This window comes from Monodon monoceros, unplaced genomic scaffold (assembly GCF_005190385.1).
Source record: "Monodon monoceros isolate NGI ecotype Baffin Bay Population unplaced genomic scaffold, NGI_Narwhal_1 Super_Scaffold_16, whole genome shotgun sequence".
Classification (NCBI taxonomy): domain Eukaryota; kingdom Metazoa; phylum Chordata; class Mammalia; order Artiodactyla; family Monodontidae; genus Monodon; species Monodon monoceros.
In genome coordinates, this window is record NW_021703772.1 from 85,311,360 (window position 1) to 85,334,347 (window position 22,988).

Below are 22,988 nucleotides of genomic sequence, written 5' to 3' on the forward strand. Positions count from 1 at the left end.
GGTCATTTCCCATTCAAATTTAAATGTCACCATGAAATAGTATCAAAAAATCAGACACATCAGGAGTGATTGCACATGTCACAAACTCATCTCATCTGACCTCCCCAACACTTGTACTGTGAGTGTTACTGTCACTGAATTGTCTGGATTCCAAAGAGCGTTCTGGCTGAGCTCTCACCCACCCTATGGATTAACTAAGACCTTTTTTTTTCCCCTTTAAATCTCAAGATTGTTTTCCCCCTGCAACACAAGAGGCTTTTAGTCCACCTACCCAACATCAATAAGCTGACATGCAAAGAAGAAAACAACTTGGTTAACTGTTGAAACAGAATATACTTTTTTTAAATCCACATGATTTATTACACAATTTAATTCATTTATTGGGTAAAACATAAGCTCTACCCATTACTCAAGCCATCCTCTCTCCCACTCTTTTCATTCATTCTTCATCCATTTAACAAATATTTATTAAGCAACTACATTCAAAGCACTTTGCTGAGCACTGAGTTTGCAGCACTGGATAAGACAAAGCAAGTCCTGTCCTCTGGAGCCAAAATTCTCCTGGAGAGAGTGGCCTGCTTCCTAACAAGTGCAGGAAGAAAATAGTCGTGGACATAATATTTCAGGTTGGTTGTCCCGGGAAGAGCTCTCTAAGGCTAGGATGTTTATTTGAGCTAATTTTCTGCTCGAAGAAAAAGCCAGTCAAAAAAAAAAAGTAAAAATGTCCTACGGTGAGAATGAGCTTGGTCAGTCAAGAGACAGAAAGGAGGCAGGAAGGCTGAAGCATAATGAAAAACAAAATAAGGTACGCCTGGAAATTTAAGGGACTTGGAGGCTGGAATCTGTTCTAAATGCAATAGGCAGCCCTTGGAGAATATTAAACAAGGAAGTGACTTGATCTGATTGAAGCTTTCCAACAGCAGAGTGTCAGCTCTCTGGGGAGTCTAATGAAGAATCAAAGCACAGAAGATTCAGGATATATTTTAGAGTCAGAGGAAGAAAAGGGATCAGAAATAACTGTCATGTTTTTACTTGAACAGCTGAGTGTATGGTAAGCCATTAACTGAGATGGAGATGATTGGGAGGAGTACTTCTATTCCTTCTCTCTTAGGTGCGAGAGGTAGAAATTCACCTATTCAGCTTTGTCCAGCAGCAGTCCTTGAAAGCATGAAAAACGGACTTTTATCAGCTTTCCTCATTTTTCTTATGTTCTAGAGTTCTATTTAAATCACAATATTCTAGGTTGCTGGCATGCTTTTCTACTCCACTCCCATCAACTTCAAATCCTAGTTTAAAATCCAACTCCTCTAAGAAAACTTTGCTGATTGAAACTCTCCACATGATGATTACTCCTTATTAATATCCATTCTTTCCATTTTTATTATAAATCTGTTGCTCTATTTTTGCTGTTGGATTTAGACCAGATTCCTTGGCCTTCTTTTCTTTTTCAGCCTCCAACTGCCCCACCTCCCAACTGCATCCTTTGCGTATCCCCAGTGCCCCACCGAACTCTGTGCTACCCAAGCCTGAGCTCTGCTCCCTCCACAACTGTTCTCTAACTGGCATTCCCTCCTCATATTTCTACCTGCCTCACAATCCAGCCAATCCTTTAAGACTCAGATCAAGAGACCTCTTTTCAAAAACCATTTTTGACCCCTCCCCAGTCAGAGGTGATTCCTCTCCCCCCATCCCCTAGGAGGCAGTGGAGTATAATGGCTAACATTTCCAGCTCTGGAGTCAGGCTCTCAGCTCACAGGCCCACCTCGGCCTTGTCCTAGCTGTGTTCCTTTGGGTAATTTATTAATATGTATAGTTCTCTACTATTTCATCTGGAAAGTTATAGGGTGGGGAGGGAGGAAGTAAGAGTACCTATAACTCATAAAATTGGCCTGAGGATTGAGATGACACACCTAAAACATATCATAAAGTCTGACACATAATAAGGACTCTTCAGTGTTAGATACTTTTGCTATTTTCATTTCAGCATTCTTCGGCTCTCCTGTAAAAATAACAGTCTACTTTGTGTGTGGTTGTCTTTAACCCATCAGATTAAAAGCTCTCTGAGGATATAATGGTGCCTTTTTCATCTTTGTATTTAGTAGATATTTTATGAATATCTAGTGATAAATAAAGGCTGAACATAAAGTAAACAATTTTAAAGATTTTCATTTCTTTTGCCCAAATAGATTGATTCTTCTTAAAGTAGAAATACTATCTTTTCGCTTATTTTAAAATTGCATATTGGCCAGTATGCACATATACTGTGTGTATATATATGTATATACACACACTATATATGCTGTGTATATATATTATACAGTCTATATTTTCATTTGTTTTGAATTTTCTGAATTAAGAAACTCCAAAATAATCAACACTAGTAATGCATATATCATACTAAATCCACCAGTGATGCTGATTTTAAAACGGAATACTATCTCTTCATTTATCCTAAACATAAGGAATTATCCCAATGGGGCATCATTCCAACTCACAAAGCTCTTCAGGCTTCTGAAGACCCAGCGTTAGCAGGAGGTTCTTATTAGCGACATGTGCCTTCTCATCAACAATCAACTAATATTTATTGGACAAAGCATGGATGCAGCATACCATGCTGTGTGCTTTGTACACATTTTCGAAATATGAACACACTATCTCTGCTCTCTTACGTGTCAAGAAAGACAATACTCATGACCATAATAAATAATAAAAAACATACATATCTCTATAGGTATCTCATCTCATAGAAGAAGGAAAACCTTCAATAAGCAGGTAGGTCTTGACAGGCTTTGAAATATGAAAAGGACAGTGTCTAGTGGAGAAATAAAGGGAAAGAATGTGGATTTGAAACTCAATCAAGGGTCAGTTGTAGTTTACTTTCTTTTTAACTAAGTACGACATGCTAAAATAGGGATAAAAACTAGATTAAAAGATAAACTTGGAGTCTTTGCATCTTTCTTCACAAAGTACCACTTAAGCTAGAAAGGATTTCCCATAGTTTCTAGTAAACATAATGTTATTATATTCTTTGTTCCTAGATTATCTTATATCCCAATAATTATAGATGTGAATTACCCAACCCTGCCTAAACAATGTCATTTTTCTCCGGTGATGAGCTGGTTTCAAAACTCCAGAATAATTATGCTTTAATATAATCCATTGTAGTTTTCTCTGGTTCATTTGCTTTTTTCTTTCTTCACCTTTCTGTCCTTCATTTCTTCCTTCTTTTCTTTCCTTTCTTCTTTTGAGTTTTTCAGCATTTGTGAATAATCTGGTCAACCTTCCAGCTAACAGTCTGTGTCTTCAGCCACTAGTCAGCAGCTATATTCTATTCCACAGACTGAGTTATTTAACTGCACAAGTTCTTGTCTCCAATACACACTCTTCTTTTCTCGGCTGAGTTATAAAACATACTTTTTTCATCAACCTCTAAAAAAAAGTAACAAAGACTCCATTCTTACACACAAACTCAAGAATCCAGGATAATTTCTCATGTAGCATCCATTTAAACTCTCAGTATTTCCATATTACAATCTAACTGCCTATGGCACATCCTGAATTCTGATAAAAACTTCTCCAATTCTATCTGTAAAATTCATCTCTCTTGATGTCTGACTGACAAACTACCTAAAGTACACTCAAACTGAAACAAGTGGGTAATAAAACCACTGAGATAACCATTCTCTGCTTGGATTCTTAATTTCTATATACTTCTTTATTCGTATCTAGTAGAGCCTCCATGGATTACACATTTGAATTAAATAAAATTTTGACCTATGTCTTTCTGCCTCCTACATTTTTTCTCTGCTCAGCTACTAATAGGTATTTTCCATTAGCATTCAAGTTAACTTAGTGGCAAAATCCATGATCTCAAATACAAAACTGTTCAGCTCTAACTGAAAGTAAAGGACATCTCCTAATTTTGTACCCCACATTTACACCTCAAAATCATTGTAAGAAAACCACTCTTACCTTTCCTGTTTGTTTGTTTTTAATCTCCAGCCTCAACAAAACAACCTATGTTAAAATTGAGGACATTTATTTTAATTCATCGAAATTGGTCTTTGCCACTGCATTGTTTGCCTTTTTGCCACTGAAAAATTGGGACTTAGAGAGTAATGAGTGAGAGAGGGCTCTGGAAGGAAAAGACATTATTTGATATAATAACATCATAATAATAGAGCTCTTTCCCCACACGCTTCAAAACTGGCTCAGAATTTAGGAAATGGAATGCAATTACTTTTTTAAGTGGGAATTTAAGTAGGAAGTTAAACAGTTTAACTACTTTATTTTTAAGTAGTAAGCTCCCACAGGGTGGATTTTGCTCTTTTTATTTACTGCTGAATCCCCATGTCTAGAACAGGTGCCTGCCACATGGTAGGGGTTAGCTCAATAGAAGTTAAATGAATGAGCTACTTTACCAAAAAAATGGTGAAACTTGTTTACTAGCTGTCAAAAGTAGGTTCCTTCATGCATAAAATAGCATCAACTGTATAATTTGCCCCTACTTCCTCCTTTTGCAGAAAGCCAACAAAAGAACTGTAACTTTTTACCTAAGGATCAAAGGTGTCAACCTATTGGCTCATGCTCCTTTAAAGTCCTGGATAATAGTCTTTGGTTATTTTTAGATAATTTCTTTTGTTTCAAGCTTGAAAAGAAGTATTAACAAAGATCAAAAAATAAATCACTGATTCAGAGCAGGAAAATGCATATTAAGAAGTTCAAATTACAGTATGTGGAAGCTGTGAGCTAACCTTCCCAGAATACAAGTCAGATCTAGCTTTAGATACTAAAGTACTATATTGGTCTCACTTGGGACCCATCAACATAAAAGGAATGAAGAGAACTTGAAGAGTTTAAAGTCTGAAAAGGAAAGAAGAAAACAATTTATTATAGAGTGACCCATACATTCTCAATACCTAAAACTATAAGCCAAGAGGTAGAAAAATACAAACTAAATTGTAATAATGGTTAACTCTAGGTTGGTGGGATTTTGAGTGAGTTTACTCTGACCCATAATTTTCCAAACATTCTACAATAAGTATGTAAGACTAGCAGAATCAGAAAGAAAATAATACACATACTTCTTAAACCAAGAAAAAAACCAAGGGTAAAATCATGTGATACATGAAGAAAAATTAAAGGATTGAGATTATAGTTGGCCCTCCATATCCGTGGGTTCTGCATCCATGGATTAGGAGGGCCTACTCTATGCTTTGTACTGAGTGTTTCGTATAAGGAACAAGAGCATCCTTGTAGTTTTGTTTTTTGTTTTTTTTTGGGGGGGGAGGGTGTCCTAGAACCAATCCCTTGCAGAACCCAAGGGACAACTGTATATAGCCAACTAAGAGAAAGCACATTGGTGATTTTAACAGTCTTCGCTGTTTAAAGCAGCCATTAACCTAAACCTACTGCAAAGCATATAGAATGGGCTTATTTCTTGTTAAAATTATTATATATATATACACACACATATGTGTATGCATAAATACACACACATACACAACATATACACACACACATACATACTGACAGGGAGTAAGATTCTTAGAGAAAGGGCAAAGGCACATAAACTATGTGAAAAAAGAAAAAGCATCTATATAATTAGGATATCATTTAAGGCAGCAACTCTTATACAGTGATGAGATGTGAAGATGGAGAACATGAACAAAGGTAAAGGAGTATGCCTTCCCAAGGGGACACTGAAGAATGTCAGAAAAAGGAGACATGTTTAAAGTAAAGGTTGAAATAGAATGCCCATTGTGCTGCAATCAAGGCATACCCTTGGAAGTGTCCAATGTGTGAACATACATTCTGGAGTAGAAAAATGTTTGAGAATTCCTAACCTACCATCTGCAAGGTGAAGGATTCTGGAGAGCCCAAGACAACATGGGAACGGGAAGTTTCACTTGCAGGGTCATTAGAAATGAAAGGTCTTGTCAAAAAGAAAGGACCCAAAATTAAGCTCAGTTTGTCTCACAAAGCTGACTGGAAGCTTTCCTGATATCTGTATATCTTGATCCGAAATTATCTGGTAGAATACAACCCAAAACCTAGTAACTTCCTTGACCCATTCTGTGGTCACGGAGTTGTATTATTCTTAACAAAGCTGTCATTTGTAACCAGTTTCTTTCCAGTTGTCACAGAGATAGTAAATAAGAAATGAACAGTATTCACATAACAGAAGGTGGCCTCTCTCAAGTGTCATAATTGTACCATAAAGAGAGATATCAAGAAAATATGCTCTCAAAGGAATTGGTCTACTGGCAGAAATATCAGGAATGTTATCAAATGCCATGGTTAATTGGAGAGACACTTGGAGGATACAGGGTTTTCCAGGCTCTTGAAATCACATTGTATAGGTATCTATTTCCCTTTGACCTCACAACAATGACAATCACCAGGTATATCTAGGATTAAAATGGTTTGGGGCAATTCAAACTTTCACACCAGATCTGGACAAAGCAGATAGAAAACACAATCCAACCTAAACCATCCATTCAGGATAGGAGCCCCTTCTAGGCTCTCCAATTCCTCAGGCACTGCTACAACTGAAAACACAGTCAAAGGAAGCATTCTACAAGAAATTCAACTGGCTTCATTCTTCAAAGAGGAGTAGTGAGGATTTACCCAGCACCTACTATGTGTTGGCAACTGTACTGAACATTTTACATCCACTATTTCTTTGGGTTCCTGAGACTGTCCAGTTCTTGCTACTCTCTCTAAAGTTAAATTTGGGGAAATTCTAAGGTCCCTGGAAGGCCCCCATCAGTAGTAGCCAAAGAGGTGTTTAGAATAAGTCCAAGACTAACCTAGTCCCAGTCACTCAAAGAAGGCTACATAGTATAACTGGATGGAGAGGAGTGGAAAATTGTTGTATTATGGAAGACCTGATGCCACTACCTTGCATCAGAGCAAATTCTGAAGGAGTTCCAAACCTGAATTATTCTCCTTAGGGTTATTAACTCACCCTATTTGGCTCTTATATACCTCACTCACTCATTCTCTCTTTCTCTCTCTCAGTTTCTATGCCCTCATGAGACAAAAAGGGTGCACAGAGTTGGTGAGAGGTGACAAAGATCAAAGGGCAGCATCACCCTGCTTGTTCCAAGGTGTTAGCCCTGGGACTCTACTGTTACTCTCACTTCCACCCACAACCCGTTTATTTTCTGATGTATATTGAACACTGACCAGAAAGCTTTCTCCATTCCCATGCCCTACTCTCTATCTCATCTCCCTTTCCACATCCTATTCCCTCTACCTACACGTACACACACACACACACACACACACACACACATTCTTACACACCTCCTTTTTGCTTTAAAGGGCTCTGAGTACTCATCAGAGAGAGAGAAAAGGAAACATTCAGACCTCACATGTACCCCAAGTCAAATTCTGACTTGGTTTGGGGGTGGTTTCAATTTATTAGTTTTGTTAGTTTCACAGTCACTAGTCAATGCCATACAAGAATCAATTTCGAATACCCTTCCTTGAAACGGAGTTTTGGGTCCTAGTTTAGGGCAGAGGCTAAAACTAGATAGCATGTTTTTATATCACTTTTGTGAATACAGCATGTTGGCAAAAGATTATTAAATAACTCTTGTTGCCAATTTCCCTTTGTTATCCACATCTCAGAAACCTGCACAACTCAGCTGCATGTAAAACGATGCAGAAGCATTTTGGTGCCAGCAGCGATGCACCCGTCAGGCAGAGGGCCACATGGGCACTGGAGAGGTCCCTCTTTAAAAGTCAGCATTCCCTCCCAAATGTGTCCTTCCTATTCTCTAATGCTATTTAAAGCCACATAGGGCTCTCTTACTTCCATCTGAGTAGTAGGCTCTTCGCTCTGTTCCTCTTCTGGTCTGTACTGAAGAGATGTAAAGGGAAAAGCCTCAAAGGTGGGAAGTTATAAGTTTATGTGCAGCAACAAGGCAGCCATATCCTTCTGCTTTCCCCTGAAAATCAAGCATCACCTTATCGTTTCCTCACCAAGATTAACTCCTGCTTCCTGAAGAGTATTTCTGAGGTAGAAAGCAGAGGTGGTGAAAAAAGGGAGAGCTGAAAAGTCCAATCTGTCAAGCTCCGTTTTAGAAGAAAGGAAAACTGAAAAGTGAGCGTATTTAACGTGAGCCATTTCCTGCACTCAGGAGGGAAGAAAGCGCGCAGTAACTGCGTGCTGGAGGAGATCCGCACTGGTGTTATCTCTGACCTGCAGCTTAGCCCCAGTGTCTCAGCTGCCAAAAAGCTCCCATTCAACGTTGTGCTGAGTTCATCAATGCTCCACGTGTCAGGATCCTAACAGGAAAAAGCAGGACAGACAGTCTCTCCATTCAGCCGCCTGGGGACCCCATGACAACTAAAATCCCCTCGCAGACCGTCCATATCAACCTTCGGCAGGTCAGAGCACACAACCCCTTCAGAACCGCAGGCTCAGGCCCACACCCTTTCCCCCTGTCAACATTGTCACTTTAAACAGAACATCGAGCCTTATCACGAAACCTGAAGTAAGTATGACAATTAAGATGGATTGCAAAGCCTGCTTGTGCTTCACAATTAACAATCGCTTGGCAGCGGGTTCCACACAACTGTTGGGAGGTATGGCAAGAACTTTATCCCTGCTTAGTGCTGCATTAGCATATTTAGTAGCCTGCAAGACATAATTCCTAAGACATGAACATATTTTTGTCTTTTTAAAAAATCTGCAATTAAGCTATAATATGTAGAAACTCTGCACCCGGCAATCAACGTGCAAACACCAAGATGGAGCTGGGGGAGAGGAGGGCAAGCGAGAGAAATGTTCCCCCAGTGCTGATAACACCCTGAACCAGTAACTGCTTCCAGTGTCATGGGTTAGCTAGAAAACTGTGGCTCCTTCCTGTCTGTGACAAATTTGGGGGTGGGGGGGAGGACTGGGGCTGCCCTGCTGATGGCATCAGGTGATTGCTTTGTTAGAGCACAGCTATGTGCTTTAAACCCACAGATGAAAAAAAAAAATCAGACCCGGGCTGACCCTAGTGTTTCCTTAGCAAACTATGCTTTTTTTCACAGAAAGCACTTTCTGATTCTCAATCTCTGAGTAATAAGCAATGCTGATAAAAATCACTTTTATTTGACAAGTGTGAGGGCTCTTCCTCAAGTTGTCCGTGATTTTCCCTTACTTGCTGGCCCATCTACCACACTGATGAAAAAGGATCAGGGAGCACTGTGCCCGGACCAACCTTACCAAAAACACAAGCTGGGTACTGTCCTAACCTTCTCTAGTGCTTTCACTGTACACGCTTGGCCCTAGAGTCCAAGCAAGCTCCGGGTGGGGGCTGAAGAGAAAAAGAAACACAGCGAGATCTTTCTGAGACAGCAGGACTTTGTCTTTCTTGATATCTGGGTTGCAAGAAGGCAGGATATCCTGCCAAATATATTACAGCCGTGAGACCCACCTTGTGACTTAAGACACTGAAGAAGCTGAGGAGCACAGAAAACACAGGTGTGTGTTTCTGGGAAAGAAACCTCACCCATTTACTCTTTTGTAAAAGACAGCATACACACACACACACACACACACATATACACAGGCACATGCACAGACACACGCATGCCCCCACTTTAGGTGAGCAGCTCTCCAGTGGCATAAAAGCAAGCATATGAAAGTAACAAATGCGATTTAGCACACAAAGTCTTTCTTTACAAAACCAGAAGAGTAGCAGATTAAAGCACCTGGCAGTCTTGGCAAGCCAAAAGAAAATCTAAGCTGTGACAAAACAAAACAGGTGTACAGGTATAAAACTTTTGCTTTCCAATAATGCCCCTCTCTTCACTGGAATGCTCTGACAGGTGCAGAAGTTCAAGTTACAGTGGGGAAGCGGCAAATAAATACACAGTATTAGCGTCTGACGTGCTTGCTGAGCACCGGGGATGTTAATAACTGGCAAGGTACACTAATCTCTGATTGCAACATTTGGTTTACCTTAATCTGGAGGGACAGCTGTATTAAAGAGGGAATTATACTAATCAGTTCAAGGCCCTTGCATATAAAACTTCCCATTAGGCTTAAAGTACACCAGCTTATGCTCATTCTCTAGGAGCCTTACATCTGGTTCTGAATAAGGCTGCCTCTCATTTGCAAGGTACAAACTGAAAACAAGGGGGAGGGGGGCTGACAGTTGCTGGAGGATGGGTGATAGAAGAGTAAGCTACTAATTCTTTGAAATTTTTAACAGCACAAAACTAGCTTCTAGGCATCTTAATACTAAAAGGGAAAAAAAAAGCATGTGTTATCAACCCTAGGCCATTTTTTCCTGTTACCGGAGGTGACCAACATAAAATAAAATTGATGATGTCAGTCAAAAACAGCTAAGCACAAAGCTTGGCTTTGTTATCTTAAGTCAGAAGGTATGATAGGCCATGCCATATGGCTCTAATCCGCCTCTATCTCCCATCACCTAACAGGAAACCTTCATGTAGCATGACCTTATTTGGCTGGTTCCAGGTTAGGGCTGCCCAAAGGGGATTTTTCTGTTTCTACTATATCCAAGGTTTATGTTGATTTTTTTCTGAGCCCTGCAAACTATAAATCCGACTGATTACTCTGCACTCTTTTGCTTGACTGAGCCTTTACAATCAGACATCCCCGTTAACAATAAGCTCCTAATGAATCAAACATCTATGGCATTAGTTTCACCTAGCTGCCTCTTTCCCATGCACTGTGCTGCTTTGTCAGACCTGGTTTGATGAGAAAAGCTAGTGACACTTGCTGCACCTATTGATAAACAATTCAGTAATGAGGAGCATAACAAAAATTACCTAAAACAACCTGATTAAAAATGACAGGCAAGGCTTACTCCATTGCTCTATAGCGAAGGTAACTCTGGTCCTGCACTGGGAAAATAACGAGGTAAAATAAAATTTCCTTCTTTATCAAGGAGTTCACTTCTGAATGTGTGTTTATGAAGAGATTAAATTTTTCCAGTGAAGTTTTAAATTCTTTCAGATTATGTGATTATCAATAACATTAGGGGCTCATAGAATTCAGGATGCTTGTCCTTCAACTTTCTGAGATGAACTCCCTGCTTGTTCTGCTTAAAGTTTCTGAATAATCAAACTAATATTGAGATCTTCACTTACTTTCTTAAATGTGAATTTAGTCATTGAGAAACTCATTCGTGCAAGTGCTAATCATTAGGTAAGTATAGTGTGGGCACAAAAAGAGAGATTCTAAGATACAAAAAAAATTTTGGAACAAAGTTGAAAAAAACTTCATGGACAAGATTATCTTCCTAAAAGGAATAACTTAACCTTACCATGGACATTGAAGTTTCTTTCATTGGGGTCACCCAGGGGACCTTTGCAACTTCAAAACAAGCTTATACCCAGGGGAGGCCAGGCTCTCATGAAAGCTTGATTCAAAGACAGAAACGTGTGGGTTTTGCAATTGTGTGGCAGCATGTTGGGAGGGTTTCCATCAGTGCACAGATGCACTTGAAAATCAAATATGGACATGGGGAATGTTTTTTGGAGATGGAAAATGAGTGCTGATGACATGTTTATACTTCGCAGATGGATCCAGTACAGAACCATTTTTTGTAAAGAAACAATATCCACCATTTGCTAATTTTTTTTAAACAGCTACAAAATGGTGGCACAAAAAGTGAATATTCCCATCATACATACTCCACCTGTTCATTGGTCTTACAAATGTCTTCCATCCTGACTGTAATCAATGACTGTTGTAGTCTTATTTTTTCTCAAATGTTATCCAAAAGAATATGAAAAAAGAAACACAATACACAAAGGCATTTGGAAGAGCAAAATGATTTGAAATTAATTTGCTACATATGAAAAAATTAGAAAATGACAAATGCTATTAAGTAACAAATGCCGATTTAATCCTGAAAAAATGCATCTTCTTATTGGCATATTTTCTCCTTAAATGTGATATCAGAGCAATTTTTGAACATTTTCTACTTAGAGTCTAGAATTGTCTCCTTTATTCCTTCTTTTGGTCCCACCTTGGATCCCTTAGGTATTTGAACCTCTGGAAAATGCAAACACTTAGCATAGTATAAACACTAGTTGTTGCCTTATTACTGATACATTATAGTGATAGTTTATAGTTATAAATTATGATAACCTGGAAATGCACAATATGTATAGAAAATGTATTTATAAGAAGATAATCTAAAACATTTAACTACCCAAGAACATTATTAATGGCATTGTAAATCTGCTCAGTAGGAGATATCAGGATAATCAACTCAACTTATTGCCACCATCAATAATATTAACTTGCCATTTCAGGTATGAAATATTGATAAAAGTGACTCACCTCAAAGATGTAGAGACTGTAAAACAATGAAGAAGATATGGATGTGAAATATAAAACCTAATAGTTTGATCATTTAAAATAAATTCTGTTTTCAGACTTGAATGAGTATGTTTTTTTAAGTGTTCCAAAAAACATATAACATACTGAAATTAATTTTTTCTTAGTTTTGGTCAGACAAATTAACTTTTCCTGATTTTTTTACCTTTCTTACCATCTATATTCAGAACCTACTCAATTCCACAGCTAACCTTTAGTCAATCATGTTTTTCTTCTAAGAATTAGTTTGAGGTTAAGAATTAGAAATAGAATATGAATCCCAGAAAACAGTCAAACAGCCTGAGACTGGATAATAAAATCTTGAGAATATATATAAATCGACATGTTCTTTCAACCCTGTTGTTTCTGGCAGTGTACCAAACATAAATCTGCAGTTCTACATTCTGTGATTCTAACACCTTGTTATCCTGGAACTAACAAAAGCCTGTGTACTCTTCTCTAAATAAAGCAAGTTTTCATTTTTATTGCTGGATTTTTGACACATGTGAATAAGGCCAAAACATTTTATAAATTCTTAATAATTTTTTGCCTACCCACAAAAAAAAGTTTTAGTCAAAGGCTTAATGTATTCTTAGATTTCCACAGAAAATTTTATTTAGTACTCTATCTAAATTAAACTCATTGAACTTTGGAACAGTCAAGAAAAATGAAAGTATATCCTCCCAATTTTAGCACTTATTACATAGTTATGTTCTAATCATCATTCAACAAATGCATAGACCATAAAGATCTATGGAAAAAATTAAAATCATTTGTTTCAATTTCTTTATTTAAAATATTAGGAAAAGGAGGTCCGAGAGGCATTATCACTATTCAAGTTCGCGTAACTAGAGTATTCCTGGAAATCATGTTTTCTGAGGCTTGCTTTATTCTACCAAACCATTCTGTTTGCAAATTTTGTAATATTTAATTATAGTGGACTAATTTTATGTTATTAGTCATTTATTCACTAAGTACTATATTAAGTAGCATATTATACAATAATACAGTGTTTAGAGATCACACTTAGAGAATAAGTGAATAATAAAATAAAATTAATAAAACAGATTCTTCCAATGCCTAAATTGTTGCCTGCATATAAATTCAACACCTGTTTAAGATCACTAGACTATTAGTCAATAAGTTAATTATGTGATAATACAATCAGGTCCCCACTGCCAAGCAGAAGTTATGTAAGGGTGCTACTTAACCAAAGAACAGCTTAAATATAGGGACCTTGTATGTTACTCTGGTCCCTGCCTGTCTCTTTAGCAGAGAGATCCAGGGACAGAACACTCACTGTAATCCTGATCATGCCACTTAACATTCATATACGGAAGAACCAGAGAGCTTTTCTACATCAAAGTCAATATTGATACGCAAGGTAGTCCAAAGGGCAACCTTTTAAAGCTTGAAGTTTATTATCCACTATTATCTTCCGGATATGCTTCCAAATGGGGAGAACAGTGAATATTCCCAAGTTAAGTCATCCTTACTTCACAGAGCTGAAGCAGTTTTCCTGAGCCCCAGATTTAAATGTGAGAAAGCATGGCTATCTCACAAGCATGTTGGACTAATTCCCAAAGGGATCATGGGTATCTGAATAGTAGCTGGTGGGAATCCATGGCTTGTCACCTCTATCCCTAATTTCTGGCAGTAGTCACAACTCTGCCAACAATTACAGGTGATATATGTGTAAGAAGACAATATGTTTCTCTCTGCTATGAAAGGGTATGCATTCATCAGACTGTCTTTAGTACAAAGAAGGGAATTCTTCCACCAATGAAAGTTAAAAGTCACAGATGTCTGCCTAATGATGATACTGAATACTTCTTAGTTCACATGTACATCTTTACAACTTAAGATATTTATCCAACACCTCCAAGCTGGCTGAGTGTTGTTAACCAAAGAACAGCTTAAATATAGGGACACTGAGTATCAGATATGGCTTTAGGCATTTTGAAGTAAGATGCCCTGGACTTTCCTAAATTTGTTCTAAGAAATGTTCTGGATGGAGTCTGTTCCCACTGTTAGCATTAGTTATGTAAAGGTGTATGTGAGTCTAATTTTTCTAACTGGGTCAGTTGGCTAGTTTATGTTTATCCATATATTAGCTGTAGTGATTCATATATCCTAATCCTAATTAGGATTCAGACATAGTAATTGGTATATAACTAAATATGTAATAATCATGTTCTTTTCTGTTATATACATTATAATTATCCATTAAAATTCAGCCAATCAGAGAAATTCCCTGGCGGTCCAGAGGTTAGTACTCTGCGCTTTCACTGCTGAGGGCCCGGGTTCAATCCCTAGTTGGGGAACTAGGATCCCACAAGCTGGGGGGCATGGCAGAAAAAAAAAAATTCAGCCAATCAAAGTAACATAACCTGTAGGCAAGGAGAAGTTTGGTTCTCATGTAAAAAGAACTTTAAAAATATCTTTTGGGTAGAATTTTAGACATTTATACTCATGTTGAAGTTCCTTTAGTTTGTATTGAATTTGTCTTACAGTATTCCCATCCAGCATATTGAATGGCAGAATATTAGACTTCTTTTTACAGTCTTGAAATCCAATAGACAAAACTTACTTTTGCTTATTACCTAGCTCCCACTGCTGACCAAGGAAAGATGGAGTTACATCTGATGTTGTTATTTTTCATTGGTGTAGCTAATTCTGCCAGTGGTGATAACACTAGGACTGCAGTAGTTTCTACTTCCACTCTTCAGGGGCTACCAGTTTTTATAGTTACCTTAAGAAACCAACAGTAACCAGCAAAGCACAATCTCATCTTTTGCATATGCTCAGCTTTCTCATTCTATGAAACTAACAACGTCATGAAGGTTTTAGAAACTGTCATATAGTTGGACCCCTAACTGCATGGAAATTGGAAAAGAATTTGGAGTTCTATCAATAAAAAGTCAGGGAAAATTTGCATGGTTAAGCTCCCACCTCCACCTCAAAGGACACAACAGGATTAATATGTGGGGTTTACAGAATTGATCCCAAAATGTAGTCAGCTCCTAAGGAGTTCAAAATTCTAATATTTATAAAATACATTATTTTGTCAAATAGGTAGTCAGACACAGAAGACCTGCCATGGGTCCTCATTCCCCTCCAGCTAAGTTGTACAAAAGGGTTACTAACTCTCCCACCCTTATCCAAGTGGAGAATAGATGTTGTGTGGCTTTTCTGTGGCCTCTCCTGTCTCCACAGAAAGTCATGTTTACTACATATGACCTTTGCACTCTAACACTCCCAGACCTCTAATTATGTGCCTATTGTAACATCAGATGGAATCTTTTCACTTCCTTTTGCCTCCAAGAGTTTTAAATTAACTGGAGTCACTATATTTCATTGAGAACCATGTTATAACATTGTTCTAAACAATTTGTCTTAAATTATATACTACTAGAATTTTACTTTTTTTCAAGCAACAAATCATCTTAAAAGATACTAAAGTCAATTGTTTAATAAAGTGGATCACTAAGAATTTGAGTTCACTGAAGTCAATTTAAACTATATTCTACAATATTCCAATTAATTCATTTAATGCATATTTACCAAGTCCTAACATGTGCAAAGCACTGTAAATCAAAATAGACATACATTTATGGAGCCTCAGGTCTCACAGTGGAACCAGTATTTCAAAATTTTTGTTCAATTATATGTTGATATATGAAGCTTTGGGGGGTTTTTTTGGCATATGAAAATTTATTACTACCATGTTTTCACCATCAAAACTTAGTCTTTCCTTTCTGCCTTCACAGAGGGCCAAAAGAGAGAAATTGGCAACTTTGACAATGCGAACTCCATGTCGCCAAGAAGAGCATGACCTTTGCAACCAAATCCAGCAACCAGAAATCACTTTCCTCAATAAAATTTAAGCAACCATCATTGGGTAAAAAGATGATTTTTTTTTCTTGCTGTTCTTAATCAGCTGGACCCTGAAAGACTTTCTGATGGCAGCATTTGGCTGTTTGGTTTCAACTCCTACTTTTTCCAGGACAATTTCCTTTGCATGAAAAGCACCTCCGAAAGGGTTGGCCTTCAGGGTTATGCCCAAATGGGCTTTCTTGTACTGTTTATCATGACACTTCTGATCTCATCCGTGGCCCCAGAGCTTCCTGGCAGTATAAAAACCATGACACTTGCTCATCCTGCTAGCACAAAAAGCCTGAAAAGAGCAGAAGCTTTTAAAAAGATTTTGCCTTATTTGATATAAACCAACTCTGTCATCTCTACTTCCTAACCAATTATCTCTTTAGCCACTCATATTGGTATATGATAAAGAAATTTTAACTTCTAAGAGCCTTATATGGTGAGCTCTATAGTGTAATGGTTAAAATAATGGGCTTTGAAGATGGCAGCGTAGGAAGATCCTGAACTCACCTCTTCCCATGGACATGACGAATCTACAATAACATATGGAAAAATACCCTCTGAAAAGACTTGAAAACTAGCTAAACACTTCCTTCACAACAAACAGTAAAAGGGCCACGTGGAGATGGGTAGGAGAGGCAGAGACGAAGTCTCGCCAAAAACCCCATGCCCAGCTTGGCGACCCACAGTCAGGAGGGATCTCACAAATCTGGAGCTTCTCTCTGAGGAGCAAGGGGTTCCTGCCCCACCCCAGGTACCCCAACCACTGGTATCTGCAACGGAGAGATGAGCCCCCAAAATGCCTGGATTTGAAAACCAAAGCTGTAGGAAACGGAGATATTTCTCCTAAAGGGCTTGCCCTGGGGACCAGCACAAAAGCAACAGTTTGAAAAGCGCCTAGACTATACGTGAAGGAGATTCATTGGAAAAACCTAAAGTACCTTCTAGGAGAGCAGGGCCCTGTTGGGACTCTCTCTCTGGGGATGGAGGAGCTGGCAGGTACCATTTTTGTGCTCTTCCTCTACCTTGAGTAGCGCCAGCAGACACATCCTGACCCTGTGCTCTCTAGCAGCCCTGCAAAAGCTAGCAGGTATGCCCTGGTCCTATGATCTCCCACTAGCTTGCTAAAGCTGGCAGGCACACACAGTTCACACAAGAGATGCTCCTTGATCATCTAGCTTTGGTGGCCAGGGGGGATTGCATTCCTGGGTCCCACTGGACTCTCTGTAACAATCAGAGAAGACAGTTCTTGGCAGGCGACCACCCCCAGGGCACTGCACAGACAGCAGACTGAAACACACCCCCATCCCTTCTGTGAAAAGGGCTTATTTACTTGTCCTGGAGCTTCAGCCTGAGGCGCAGGCTTCAGATTTGCCATGTATCTAGAGGCCACAGAGGTGCACTCAGGAAATGTAGGCTGGGGAACACCATCTTTGTACTTTCCCTCAGCCTCACTACAGCTTGCTGGTACCTCCCAGAAAAAAGCTTATATGCTCATCTGAAGCCCTAATTTTTGCAAGTGTTGCCCAGGGAACACCTGATCACATGGACTAGAGGCCAGCAGGATTTACGATTGTGGTCCCACAGGAGTGCATATATTAGCATACTTTAAGTACTGCTGCCTGGCAGGCTGGCTTCCAATCAGCCTGAAACTAGGTGCTGACTGGGATTCCTCTTTTTGGAACACTGACAGGTCTTGGCACACCTTCAACAACTGGGACCTATCAAAAACAAATCAGGCTACTCAGACAATCACAAAGATTCAAAAGACAACCAAGAGCTAGGGCAAGGTTGAAAGATAAGTTTCATCTCCACAAGGCCACTCCTTCAAGACTGGGAGAGATGCCTGTTTTAACTAATACATGGAAACAAACCAGAGTCAACCAAAATGAGGAAACAGAGGAATATTTTCCAAATGAAAGAACAAGATAAAACCTAAGGAAAAAACCTTAATGAAATGGAGATAAGTAATTTACATATTAAAAAGTATACAGTAATGGTCATAAAAAGGCTCATGAAACTTGGGAGAAGAATGGATGAACACAGTAAGAACTTCAGCAAAGATACAGAAAGTACCAAATAGAAGTCACAGAGCTGAAGAGTATAATAACTAACCTGAAAAATACACTGGAGAGGTCCAACAGCAGACTAGATGAAGCAACAGAAAGAATCAGTGACCCAGAACACAAGGCAGTGGAACTCACCCAACAGAGCAACAAAAAGAAAAAAAGAATTTTACAAAGTGAAGATATCTTAAGAGACCTATGGGACAAAATCAAGTGAAATAACATTTGTGTTATAGGAGTTCCAGAAGGAGAAGTGAGGAAAAGGGGCAGAAAACTGTGAAGAAATAATGACTGAAAACATCCCTAACCTAGGTAGGAAAACTGACATCCAGATCCAGGAATCCAAGAAAATTCTAAAAATAGATGAACCTAAAAAGATCCATACCGGGGGCTTCCCTGGTGGCGCAGTGGTTGAGAGTCCGCCTGCCGATGCAGGGGACACGAGTTCGTGCCCCGGTCCGGGAAGATCCCACATGCCGCAGAGCGGCTGGGCCCGTGAGCCATGGCCGCTGGGCCTGCGCGTCCGGAGCCTGTGCTCCGCAACGGGAGAGGCCACAACAGTGAGAGGCCCGCGTACCGCAAAAAAAAAAAAAAAAAAAAAAAAAGATCCATACCAAGACACATTACAATTAAAATGTCAAAAGTTAAATATAAGAAGAGAAACTTAAAAGCAACAAGAGAAAAAGAATGTTACATATAAGGGAATCACCATAAGACTATCACAAGATTTTTCAGCAGAAACTCTGCAGGCCAAAAGGGAGTGACATGATATATTCAAAATACTGAAAGGGAATAAACTCCAACCAGGAGCACTCTATATGTCAAGGTTATCGTGCAGAATTGAAGAAGAGATAAAGAGTTTTCCAGACAAGCAAAAGCTAAAGGAGTTCATCACCACTAAACTGCCCTTATACGAAATGCTAAAGGGACTTCTTTAAGCTGAAAATAGAGGGCATTAATTATTAATAAGAAAACATATGAAAGTGTAAATCTCACTAGCAAAGGTAAACATATCATAAAGGTAGTAGATTAAGCATTTACAAAGCTAGTATGAAGGTTAAAAACAAAAGGATTAAAAATAACTATAACTAAAATAATCAGTTAAGGGATACACAAAATAAAAAGATGTAAAATGTAACATCAAAAACAAAACGTGGAGGGGGTTGGTAAAAGTGTAGAGTTTTAGAATTCGTTCAAACTTAAGTTGCTACCAACTTAAAAGGGACTGTTATATATATAAGCAGTTATACGTGAACCTCATGGTAACCACAAAGCAGAAAACTAAAATAGATACACAATAGATATTAAGAAAAATATCTAAGCATAACACTAAAGAAAGTCATCAAACCACAAAGGAAAACAGCAAGAGAAGAAGAAAGGAATAGAGAGGAAATACAAAACAGCCAGAACACAATTAACAAAATGGCAATAAGTACATACCTATCAATAATCACTTTAAATGCAAATGGACTAAATTCTCTATTCAAAAGACATAGAGTGGCTGAATGGATTATTTTTAAAAAGACCCATCTATATGCTGCCCACAAGAGACTCATTTCAGATATAAGAACACAGACTGAAAATGAAGAAATAGACAAAGATTTTCAATGCAAATGGAAACCAAAAGAAAGCTGCAGTAGCTATACTTAGATAAAATAGATCTTAAAACAAAGTCTGTAATAAATGACAAAGAAGGGCATTATATAATGATAAAAGGTTCAATTCAACAAGAGGATATAACAATTGTAAATATGTATTCACCCAACATAGGAGCACCTAAATATATAAAGCAAATATTAAGAGACCTAAAGGGAGAAACTGACAGGAATACAATAATAGCAGAGGACTTTAATATCCTACTTAAATCAATGAATTGATCATGCAAATAAAAAATCAATAAGGAAATATCAGCCTTAAACAATACATTAGACCAGACAGGCCTGGTTATACACAGAAATAGATATATGCAGAACATTCCATCCAAAAGCAGCAGAATACAAATTCTTCTCAAATGCACATGGAACATTCTCCAGGGTAGATCATTCTCCAGGCCACAAAACAGGTCTCAATAAGTTCAAGAAGATTAAAACACATCAAGCATCTTTTCTGACCACAATGATATAAAACTAGAAATCAATTACAAGAAGAAAACTGGAAAAAAAATCACAAATATGTGGAGATTAAACAACAGGCTACCATAAAAACAATGGGTCAATGAAGAAATTGAGAACTTTTTTTAAAATACTTGAGACAAATGGAAATGGAAATACAACTTACCAAATTCTATGGGATGCAGCAAAAGCAGTTCAAAGAAGAAAGTTCATAGCAATACAGGCCTACCTCAAGACACACACAAAAAAAATCTCAAATAAACAATCTAATTTTCCACCTAAAGGAACTAGAAATAAAAGAATAAACAAAGCACAAATTTAGCAGAAGGAAGGAAAAACAAAGCTCAGAGCTGAAATAAATGAGATCGAGACTAAAAAGACAATAGAAATGATCTTTGAAAAGGTAAACAAAATTGGCAAAACTCTAGCTAAACTCACCAAGAAAAAAGAGAGAGGGCTCAAATAAAATCAGAAAAGAAAGAGGAGAAATTACAACTGATATCACAGAAATACAAAGGGCCACAAGAGACTACTATGAACAATTATACACCAACAAACTGGACAACCTAGAAAAAAAGGAATAAATTCCTAGAATATTCCAAAACTGAATGAGGAAGAAATAGTAAATCTGAATAGACCAATTTCTAGTAAGGAGGTTGAATCAGTAATTAAAAACCTCCCAAAAAACAAAAGTCCAGGACCAGATGCCTTCACTGGTGAATTCTACAAAGCACTTAAAGATTTAATACCTATCCTTCTCAAACTCTTCCAAGAAACTGAAGAGGAGGGAACACTTCCAAACTCATTTTATGAAGCTATCATTACCCTGACATAAAAACCAGACAAAAACACCACAAAAAAAGAGGGAAAAAAAAGAAAATTAAAGGCCAATATCCCTGATGAACATAGATGCAGAAATCCTCAACAAAATATTAGCAAACCAAATTCAACAATACACTAAATGGATCATACACCATGATCAAGTGGGATTTATTTCAGGATGCAAGGATGGCTCAATATTAGCAAATCAAAGTGATACACCGTATTAACAAAATGAAGGATAAAAATTATATGACCATCTCAATAGATGCAGAAAAAAGCATTCAGCAATATTCAACATCCATTTATGATAAAAACTCTCAATAAAGTAGGTATAAAGGGAATATAAATATAAAAATAGAATTATGACACAATACAACAATTTCCCCTTCTGGGTATTTATCCAAAGAATGCAAAAACACTAATTGGAAAAGACATAAGCACCCCTATAGTCACTGAATCATTACTTAAAGTAGAAAAGGTGTATTCACTCATTGCAGCTTTATTTACAATAGCCAAGATATGGAAACAACCTAAGAATCCTTCAAAGGATGAATGGATAAAGAAGATGTGGGGTACACACACACAGACACAGACACACACAGACACACACACACACACTGGAATACTACTCTGCCATAAAAAAAGAATGAAATCTTGTCATTGCAATAATGTGAATGGAACTTGAGGGCATTATACTAAGTGAAATAAGTCAAACAGAGAAAGACAAATACTGTATGGTCTCACTTTTATGTGGAATATAAAATATAAAGCAAATGAACAAACAAAACAAAACAAACCCTGAAGATATGGAAAACAGTAGAGACTGCCAGGTGGGAGGATTGTTGGAGGCGGGAAAACTGGGTGAAGGAAGTTGGGAGGTACAGACTTCCAGTTGTGAAATGAGTAAGTCATGGAGATGTGGTGTGTACCATGGTGACTACAGTCAATGGTATTGTACTGCATATTGAAAGGTTCCTGAGAGAGTAGATCTTGAAAATTCTCATCATAAAAAAAACTTTTTGTAACTTTATATGGTGACTGATAGTGACTAGATTTTTTATGGTGATCATTTCCCTGAAATGATCTAATGAAATGAAACTAATAGAATGTTGTAAGTAAATTAAACCTCAATTAAAAGAAAAAAGGGGAGCTTCCCTGGTGGCGCAGTGGTTAAGAATCCGCCTGCCAATGCAGGGGACACGGTTTCGAGCCCTGGCCTGGGAAGATCCCACATGCCGCAGAGCAACTAAGCCCGTGCGCCACAACTACTGAGCCTGAGCTCTAGAGCCTGTGAGCCACAACTACTGAGCCCACGTGCCACAACTACTGAAGCCTGTGCACCTAGAGCCCATGCTCCGCAACAAAAGAAGCCACAGCAATGAGAAGCCTGTGCACTGCAACGAAGAGTAGCCCCCACTCACCACCAACTAGAGAAAGCCCGTGCACAGCAACGAAGACCCAACACAGCCAAAAACAAATAAATAAATAAACTTATTAAAAAAAAAAAAGAAAAAAGGGGAGTTCCCTGGTGGTTCAGTGGTTAGGACTCGGTGCTTTCACTGCCGAGGGCCCGGGTTCAATCCCTGGTCAGGGAACTAAGATCCCACAAGCCGCATGGCGTGGCCAAAAAAAAAAAAAAAAGAATGGGCTTTGGAGTCAGACAGATCAGAACACAGTGCTTATTCTACCACTTACCAGCTTCTTTGTGGTCTTGAAAGAAATCCCTTAATTTTTTTCCGTACCTCAGTT

General features: G+C 38.3%; 1 pseudogene; it reads right to left on the minus strand.

The window, feature by feature from the left end:
• Positions 1-16,022: 16,022 nt before the first annotated feature.
• LOC114896589 lies at positions 16,023-16,517 on the minus strand (annotated as a pseudogene).
• Positions 16,518-22,988: the final 6,471 nt, after the last annotated feature.